We start from the raw sequence: 10,064 nt of genomic DNA, 5'->3' as shown, positions 1-10,064 counted from the left end.
GACTCTGGGAACAGATGCAGAAGAAGAGTTTGAATCTGAAACTGCTCATATATATTTTTAGATATATATATATTCAGTCCTACACTTTAAGGTTCAAGAGACCAGTTTAATTTAATTTAATGAATTGTTCTAAATCTTTTCATAGAGTTGTGAAGGAATCAAAGGGTCAAACGTCAAAGCAGTAAACAGACTGTTGCTTTGCCTTTGTGAAGATTACAGTGTTTATTCTTTTTCAGCAATTTGAAGCCTCTCCCATTTCCCTGGCGTCTTTTTTGTCTCCACACAGCGCTATTTCCATTAGGAGCCAGTGCACCAGAACACTTTATTACAAGGGAAAATGTCATAGAAGGGGAGTCGAGGTTATGAGGCAGCGCAAAATGAACAAACAGTAAATGGTCCGGTACAGCCAGTAACGCAATATACATCTTGTCAGTGTGTGTAGTGTACTGTATGCTATATGTATGTACAAAAACATGGTTTTACAACTTTTGATTATATTTGCTTTAGTGACGTTGTCTGTGTAAATAGGAATGAAAAATCAATACTTCTGCACTGATCTTGCTCTCACTCTCACTCACATGCAAAGTTGAAATTCATTCCCAGAGCAAATTATCTCATGTATTCATACCATACACTGCATTATAAATTCATAAACCATAACTATGAGAAGAAACAGAGACCATAACAAGCTAGTTTATATTCTACATCCCGCTCCTCAGGTTTGATTTGCTGTAGCTCCTCATTACAATCCACAGCTGTGCTTTTAAATTTCACATTAAATGCACCTCGTTGAATTCCCCCTTCTTTTGTAGTATTTGTCCATGTGTCTGGACAGATAAGCTATTTTTAATCTCTAAATGTTCCCGACACATAAAGCTGTGACAAGAAGGTTAACCATCAAATACAAGCTCTCCACGTTGATAAGTGAAATGATAAGAAAAGGGGAAGTACTATCGGTCGAGGCACAGATACTAGCTTGTGCTACATATCTGCAGAGAACAAAGGGGACAATTAATAAAAAAATTGGACATTATATACACAGAGACATAAACAAAATACACAAAGTGAATCTGAAATAATAAAGACATCAAAACACCGTAGACACACAGCAGTGTGTCAATATGTACCGTGTGTTATCTCACTGACACAGCTGTCACAGAGGTACAGTATTTTCCCTCCGCAGCCAGCACATCAAATAACCAGCGCCAGGAGAGGTTGGACTGACCCCTACAAAATTATATGCAAGTGTCTGTTTATTCATCGGTTGTTTGTGATCTTTGTTTTTGTCCTACACGTTGCTCACGAAAGCAACACTGGTGCAAGATAATAAAAAAAACCTCATTCCATTCATTCAGCATGATTCACCGGGATGCATGTGAATGTGCTTCTCTATGATTCCTCGGAGGACGCCGTGTGTGTAAAAGATGCCTACCACCCGTCATCCTGTGATGTTTCCCACAGCTCCCATACCTCACAAGGCACAAGAGGCTTTGAGAGGACAGCAAGGCGAGCGAGAAAGATGGGAGGCGTAGATCATCTGGCTTTTTCCTGCTACTGATAAGCAAGGGAAAGCAGAGAAGACAGAATAAGCGCGTGAGAGAGAATGTGTGAAGTGAATGAACCAGTGAAAAGAGAAAAAAAGAGAGAGAACAGAAGAAGCAAGGAGGTGTGTGGGGCTTGGAGGTTTTGTTTCTCTTGGGGCAAACAAACTTTGTATTGCTGCCTGATCTGGCAAACCCAATTCGAAGACTGCCAAGAGAAACACCTAGAAAAACATAGACGCATGCCAGCTGTTGATCACAAATATTCATCATCATATGTCCAACTTTGCTCAGTGCTCAAGTACATTATGTTCAGTCAATGTGACGCCCATGCCTTGAGTGTGTGTACATGCTGGTGACGCAGTGAGTGCTGTGTCATTAATCTCCGTGTAATCACTACATTTGTGTCCCTGTGGGGGTGGCTCTCTCTCCTCTAATCCATCTCTTTATCCCTGCATCTTTCTCATTACATCACTCTGACCTTTGCACTCTTGTCAGCGCCAACAGCTGGCCAAGGCTGTTAAACAACAAACAGCACACACAGTCAAGCAACACATTCCATATTGGTTGTGCACGCTGAGGGAAATCAGAGCCTCGGAGAGACTAGAAATATACACGAAAGCACATACGATACTGCGGTTTCACTCGCGGACCGCAAAAGCTTGACTATAAATACGGGGATATAAAAGATGAATGCATCAAGCTCTACTTTCAGGCATGCAGTGCAGGAGCAAGAATTCCTCTATAGTGATTGCTGGAAATCCCACAAGAATTTGTAGTGAAAGAAGTGCATTTATTCAAGGTTTTGTATTTGGTAAAGTGAGCATATACTGTAGTCAACCTGGATGTTTGCCTTTTCCACTGGAGCTGAATGTTGACCGAGTTGCTCTGTTCTCTAATCAATACACCTAGATCTGATCATTTATTGCTCTCTTTTTGTCCATCTTTATGCAGGAATAAACTGGACTGCACCTAATGTTTCCATTTGAACAAAGTGGAAACAATATATAGTGTATTGTTACTGCCTTTCCCCAACAAGGAAATTCCTCATGAAGTAAGAATAGATTATACAGTAAGAATTACATAAAGACATAATCATCTGCTTTGAACTGCAATCCTTTCTTCAAATGACAAATAGCTTAGTCACAGGAAATCAAATGCAACCAACTGTGATATTCCGATGAAGATAAAACCAAACCTTCCCCCAACTGCACAGAAGAGATAAGAGAGGAGGAAAACAAAGCAGAGGAACATGTTTTACCCCACCGAATCAGTCACAGGCTCCAGACGGAAAACTGACAGAGAGACACCGCTTAAGGCATTAAGGTACCAACAGATGTTACAACTGCAGACAGAATTACATCCACAGAAAAAATAAGGATTTATGTGAGTGATCTAATTAAAAGTCTTAAGCAGATTGTTCACCCTTTGTGACATTTTCAGAAGCATTCTTCAAAGCGACTTGTAGTACACTAATGCTTTCTAAGTGAATAAATTAGATTCGTCTCAAATGTAGTACATCGCCGATTAACTCTCAACTTTACGTTAACAGCTTCGAAATTTCAAATATTACTGTCAGAAAGGTGTGTAGGGGTTCTACATAACAAACACCCATCCAACTGTAGACACTGCATTTAACACTTACACAGCAAGCGTGGGCTGCCAGTTAAAAAGAGACAAGCAGTGGAAATGTATACATTACATCAACCCTGGCTTTATTAGATTCATATAGAATAGTGGACACCAATACTTCCTCATAGATTGATTGGTTGAACTTCCAGCTTGAAGTTACCTAATCACATTTTTGAGCTGGGTATAAATTATCATAGCTGCTATCATTAAATATGCATGAAATGTTTCAAAGTATACATGAATATTGGTTTAAAAACATGCAGAAGCGCGCCACGTGCCTGAGAATTACCTTTGTTACTCAGAATTTACACTAACACTTGAATGGGAGCTGCGTAAACCTGAAAAATGATTCTCAAAACGGACTGTTCAAACATTTTATGAGGCAGTTTCTCGGTGAATACATCAGGCACCAATAGCACAGCAATGTGTGTGCATTATAGCAGCAGGCAGCTGGGAGCCAGTGGTTGCTGGTGAATATTTGATGAGAGAATGGATCCTCTCCCTGGGCAGGTTGAGCACAGAGTGCATACTCAATCACACACAGGAGCACATACAGACGCACACATTCAGATACGCACACAACCACACACACAAACACACCAGGTGGTACAGTTTCTTTTTGCTCTTCAACAGTCTTATGCCAAGCAGGTGCCAGTGAAGGTGATATTAGAGCACACTGCGTAACTCCCTGATGAAAACCACACCAGAAAGTGATGCCTCTCATTCCTTATAGTCTGCATCTTATAAATCATTGGGAGGCACACTCATGCACACATGCAAGGTCAGCTTCTCTTTTTCGCTTGGAGCGTTCAAGTGGCAAGCAAGGAATACTAAGAGAGTCGAAGACAAAAGACTTGTAGATATTGAGCAATTACAGGCGCACTTGTCCATTCATTCATAGTAAACTTCCCCCTCTATTTGTGGCATTGCGCACTTAGGGGTCTATTACAGTATTTTTTTGATGCTTTGTCACATTATCCCTTTTCACGGGTTTGTTTGATTCATTTTTGGACGTGGAACTGCAGTGCAGAGTCTTTAAATTATGATGCACTCATAACTTAGCATTAAACATATCTTTAAAATGAAAAGACAGGATGTTTGTTTTGGAACACCTTGTTTTTATGCTGCGCTGAGACTCTAAATGTCACCACAGAATACGCACAGAATAGACCGAAAATGTAAAAGCATATCTGATTTGTAACAGTCTGTAGGTGCAATGCGCTCTCCTGTAAAACCTTTAGTAAAAATGCTTTTGGATTTTGGGTTTCTTTGAGAGGAAAATATGCACTCAGATTCCCTGCTTGCAAACTCAACAACGGCTCCCTCTGACACTGTACACTGGCAAGGCCTTAGACTTCATGTAGTCTAAAACCCCATCTTCTTTTACACCTCTTCAATTATATACTGCCTGCTGTCTAGACCGCTATCACGGAACCGCTACAAACATTCTGATCTCTGTGTATCAACAACATTATATATTGGTTTGTTGATTGGTAGGGAGAATACATTTTGCATGATTCAGGTTTGTTGTCACAGAAGCTTGTCTGCTTTGCTATTATGAGGGAGCATCACTGCTAACACAATGCAGATGTATGCCTTTTCCATCACCTTCTAATATTAGAGATTACTAATGATGACAAAATTTGTGTGATACAAGAAACACAGCAATGACTTTTTACTTAAGGTATTTGCTAGTTCCAATAAAGGCTTAGATTAGCGTCGAAGCAGATGCAGAACTGTCTAATTAGTTTAGCAGAGGAAGTATAATTAAGACCGCTTTTTGCCTCTCGTCCTGTCTTCACAGCTGAAACTGCCTAATTTCACTCACTTTCATGATCTTTATCAATTTACTGCACTTATTTCCAATCAGAATAGCTGTATTTTCATCTTGCATACCCTAATTTTCATTCTCCCCCATCTTTTTCCTCCTTTGCCACACTGACTCTGATCAGCAGTGATTTCCTGCTCACTGATTTGTACGATTTGGGGGCGTGAACTGTGCTCTCCTCACAATTCTCCCATGACATGGCAGCAAAAGGAGGGGCTGGCGGGGAAAAGCGAGATAAGAATAGGAGGAGCTGCGATAAGGCAGTGCTGATGTCTTGTCGACGCTGTTTCTTTAAGAGTATTTTTAGTATGGGAGATAGCAGTGGTCACTCATCAGGGAAAAAAAAAGGACTGGGTGGCTTGAGAGGCTTGTGCAACATTCTGCCATGATGCTGAGTGAGGAAGGGGGGAAGCACAAACCATTCTGTGGTAACTCTACCTGCTTAGCATGTGCATTAACACAGTCAAGTTAGCAGTCAGATTTAATGTGTGACACGTCTAGCCAATGAAAAACCAGGTGTGCAAGAGCGGAAGAAAAAACATGATAAATGATTTGCAGCATCATTTTTCTTGTCCACTCTTGGAACAAATCACTCACACAATATACAGTAAGGTAATACATTCTGGTAATTAAGGTGGTACAAACTCTAATGAGTCACGGTTGATCACATTACACAAATTACACCTCATCTCTTGGACGCCACACCTGAAAGCCAATTTATTAGCTGTTAATTTTTCTGAGTCGTATTTGTGCATTCCGCCTGTTTTTTGGTTCCATCCAGAGAGTAGTATTGCGAGTCCATATTTTCCCCTCCTCGGGGCAGATATGTAAATTTAATGACGCTGGCAAAGTGTGTGTGCTCAGGTTACTGTATAGATTACATGGTGACCCTGCCGAATCCTCAGGCACACAGACCTAGAGACCTAGAGAGGACAGCAACACACCTCCATGCAGGTTACTGCTTCGCATCAGTCCGGCTCTGCTCCAGAAGAAACCATGCCGGGGAAAAACTGCTTCGCCTTCCTCAAGGGTCAGCGTCGGAGGTGTGTGCTTTTTGCAAACTTTCACACAAAAAAAGTTGAAAAATGACAGTTGTGAGTCGGGGTTTGGCTTTTTTTTTTTTTGTTGCTGTGGAAGTTGCAGTCTCATGCATGAGAATTACAGCTGAGGGGGTTAGAAATTGCTAGGCAGCACTGTGCTCTAGTGTGCCAGCTTAATTAAAATGAGAGTGAGATAAGTATTGCTTCTCGGCTCTGTTTGTTTGAGTTTGTTTGTGTATGACCGAGCTGCATAGAGAAACAGGGAGAGCGAGAGGGAGTCAGATGGAGGTGTGACTGCCGGGATCGGAATCAACTGTGGGGAGAAGAACACAAATGCTGCACAAATGTGATGTCTTTCTAATGTTGTATGCCTGAGTGAGCAGAAAAGCAGTATTACAGGAACGAGAACCACAGAGATGTGTGGTTAACTGTCTAATAGGAAACACCCTCATGTCTATATCAGAAAAAAATCAGGGATAAAAACACATATAGTATATTATTTTATAGGAACAGTAGATTGTGTTGAGTTGGGTTTATCCTAGGACAGTAAGGTGGTTGATGGTTTGTGCTGCTGCCTGTTAGCAAACAGACTGTGGGTTCAAACCAATGTGAGTTTCCTCCAACAGCCAAGAGACTTTTAAGATTGACTGCACTGTAGACTCGACTATGACTCAGGCATGTAGGTGTGAATGTATTTATGTGCCCTGTGATAGACTGCTGACCTGTCTACCTCGCAACTCTCCCTATGGGCTTCAATCAGGATAAGTTTCTCCCAGCAGAGATCAGCTTACAGTTTAAGCTGCACAGTGTGAACTTTAATTTGTGCTTCATTCAAATGTAAGCCAGAACCACATAAGTCCTTATAGACAAGAATTAAGACCCGTCATTCAGCAGGTAGCATTCTTTGTTATCCAACATTAATATTCATGAAATTTTAGCCCTACTTTTTCTGGATATTGATACTTTGCATATGGCTATATACGTTTCTTGTAAAAATCATGTGACTTGAAGGGCTAAGAGTGAAAGAAAGATAAATTCATTTAGGCTTTATGCCTCTATTAGGACTGAGGTGTGTGAAATCTCTATCATTTCTTCAGGTATGTGCTTGAATGGAATGAAATTTTCAATATATATATTTTTAAAAAGGCCTTTGAAAGGAGTTTAATCTCAGTTCCTTATGTGAATTTACTCTTCACACATGTGGTGAAGCCAGACAAAGGAACCCGCAGGCAAAACATGTTTTAATATGCACACTTTTCAAACTGCTCCCCATTAGCAGCTTGAATTCTTTTCACTTCTCAATACACACGAGAGCACAAAATTCATTTCGAGGTTCACTTGTATAGAAATGAGTTAAAGTCTATGATGCTTCAGCTGTGTGAGTGTAGAATTTAAGGCTGGTATGCCTGTAGCAGGGAATACGTGGGAGAGGAAGAAAAAAAAAGGGATGTTGACAGAGGAGGTTGTGGTTTTTCTATATAAACTGACAAGCAGGGACAGATCAAAAGAATAAAAAACATGATGGTACCACATCTGGTGATTGCTGGCTGTCTTAAAATCTTACATAATAGTACTGAGTGCCAAACACAACTCCCATGTGGTTAAGGATGTAAACAGAAAAGCATTGATGGTAAATAACAAGCCAAACAATGACAGTCACACGTTCTTCTCAGGATGGTGGACAGTCCTCTCTACCATCTCCATTCGACAACTTAGTGAAGTCGTGACATGAGGACGTTAGTCTATATTGTCACAGGTTCTGTTCTGATGCTACACAAAAACAGGAAGAGGATAATCACTTATTATGCAAACCAAAAAGATTTCTAAGTAGCAGATTGTGAGGATGAAGTAGATATAAGCAGTCTGAGATTACTTAATGGATTTCCGGCCCATGTGAGAGTCCACAGCGAAGCTACAGCCTATACGCGCAGATGGAGATTGTGCTGAGGAAGATTTCCTGTGTGTGTGTGTGTGTGTGTGTGTGTGTGTGTGTGTGTGTGTGTGTGTGTGTGTGTGTGTGTGTGTGTGTGTGTGTGTTTCGGAGCCAAATCTGGCGCTTTCCGAAGAGACATAGCGAGTCTGCTGCTCACACATCACGCATGACGTAACTCTTCCACACGCCCACACAACACTTGCTCTCCATCCAACCCACATATCTCACTCACGCTCGCCACATACTGAATAGGAACTGATCTACTGTATGCTGTGTGTAAATTTGCATGTGAGCGTGAGGACGTGACTGTTGGAAAATGATAGGCAAAATCCTTCCCTGAATTTTCTTTTTAATGGGAGAATGGACTACTTATTTTGTGGTGCGTTCTCCTTGACTGTATTCTGTAAATCAGTTCACCAAGAAGAAAAAAAATATTTTAATACCTCAAAGGTGTAATTTGCTGCATTTACAGGGTGAGATATTTTGAATACAATCTTAAATTCTCTCAAGATGCCTTTCAAGGATCATAGTATACATCTGGCCTGAAGTGGAAGAAAAAAGAAAAAAGACAAAGAAAAAAACAGTACGTTTTATCACTGTGACAGCAGCACAGGATAAGATTACCCACAGTGTCTTTTCACATCACATCTGCTCTGTAAAATAAACTCTTGTGGGAGAAATGCCAAAATAAGAAGGTCTGTGCAGGAAGAAGAAAGAGGTTACAGAGACTGTGGGCCTCACTTCCAAAAAACTAAAACGGAGCCAGCAACCTTTAATTCAGGTCCGGAGGAAAATATCTAGATGTGTTTTAAGGAAAGACGTGGTGCAAAATGCTTTTTTTTTTTTTAAAGCTAAATACAATGCTTCTACAGATGAAAACATTTTCTTAAAGCTAAATAAAACATTTTATCTGTAGAAAGTGCATAGCTCAGATCTTTTGCTTTTCAAATAAACCGACTGATGTTCCAAACTGGAAGCTGAGTGTGGGTTTTATCTTGTATATTATTGTGAAGCGGTTCTGGAAGCAAGTCTATGTGGATGGTGCTAAATTCAGAGAAAAGGAGGAACATGAAAAGTAATTTTTGGTCATTTTGAGATTAGAAATTGGATCAATATATAATTGAGGGATTTTTGAAATCCATGGGATATATCTTGCATACATTTTTATTAAAAGTTAAAAAACAATGTTTTTTATGTTCATTTTGATCATGTCTTTACAAATTCCATAATTTTTTTTAATGGAAACAATCACTTATGAATAAAAAAACCACGTGATATAACTTAAATGTCAACTAAATAAACTTCTAATTAGCTAAATAATAATAAAATGAGCATGTTCTTGCTATTAAGCTGAGATAATCATGACAGATATTTCCTTTTTGGCAATATATCAAATTTTATATGGAAAATAACAAATTGTATCTGTGTACAAGAAATTACTTTCAACTAAGTTACCCATTACAAAAACACCTCTCAAGGAAGTGTGTTAATTCCAGATCACATGACCTGCTCCACATGATGTCATTTCCTCCTGAAGAAAAGTCTGGCCAGACTCCAAGGCTTTCTGAGTTAGTTAATATAAAGTAGTGTGTGAGTCAAATGTGGATTTATGGCATGTCAACAGGTTTACTACAATATCTTTATAAATAACTTTCAATTTCAACTTCACTCAATTGCATATATAATATTTAGCAGAATGTTTCTGTAAAAATGCCATCTGGTGTTTGGTTACAGGGGGCCAGGTCATTTTTAGTCCTGAAAACAGCAAAAATGTCAACTATGATACAAAAAGTCCCACAATTATATATTGACCCAATTTGTTGTGTCATTCTGTGTGCTGGTACTCAGACAAGGCTGGATCACGTTAGATGGACAAGATTTTTTTTCATTGAATCAGATGGACAAATGTCTGGTCAGGAGAATGGAGACACGTGGCCAGCTCACTTCCTCTGTTATGTCCTGGCATGCCACTGCAAACACACGTGGATACATGTATCTGCCTCAATGGTGGGGAGTAAACTACATGAAAAAACGAGATTCAAGAGTCTAACACCAATCCACACATGAAGAATAGTGTATTAATGTATATC

This window comes from Amphiprion ocellaris, chromosome 3, assembly GCF_022539595.1.
Source record: "Amphiprion ocellaris isolate individual 3 ecotype Okinawa chromosome 3, ASM2253959v1, whole genome shotgun sequence".
Lineage (NCBI taxonomy): Eukaryota > Metazoa > Chordata > Actinopteri > Pomacentridae > Amphiprion > Amphiprion ocellaris.
Note: the sequence above shows the minus strand (reverse complement) of the source record.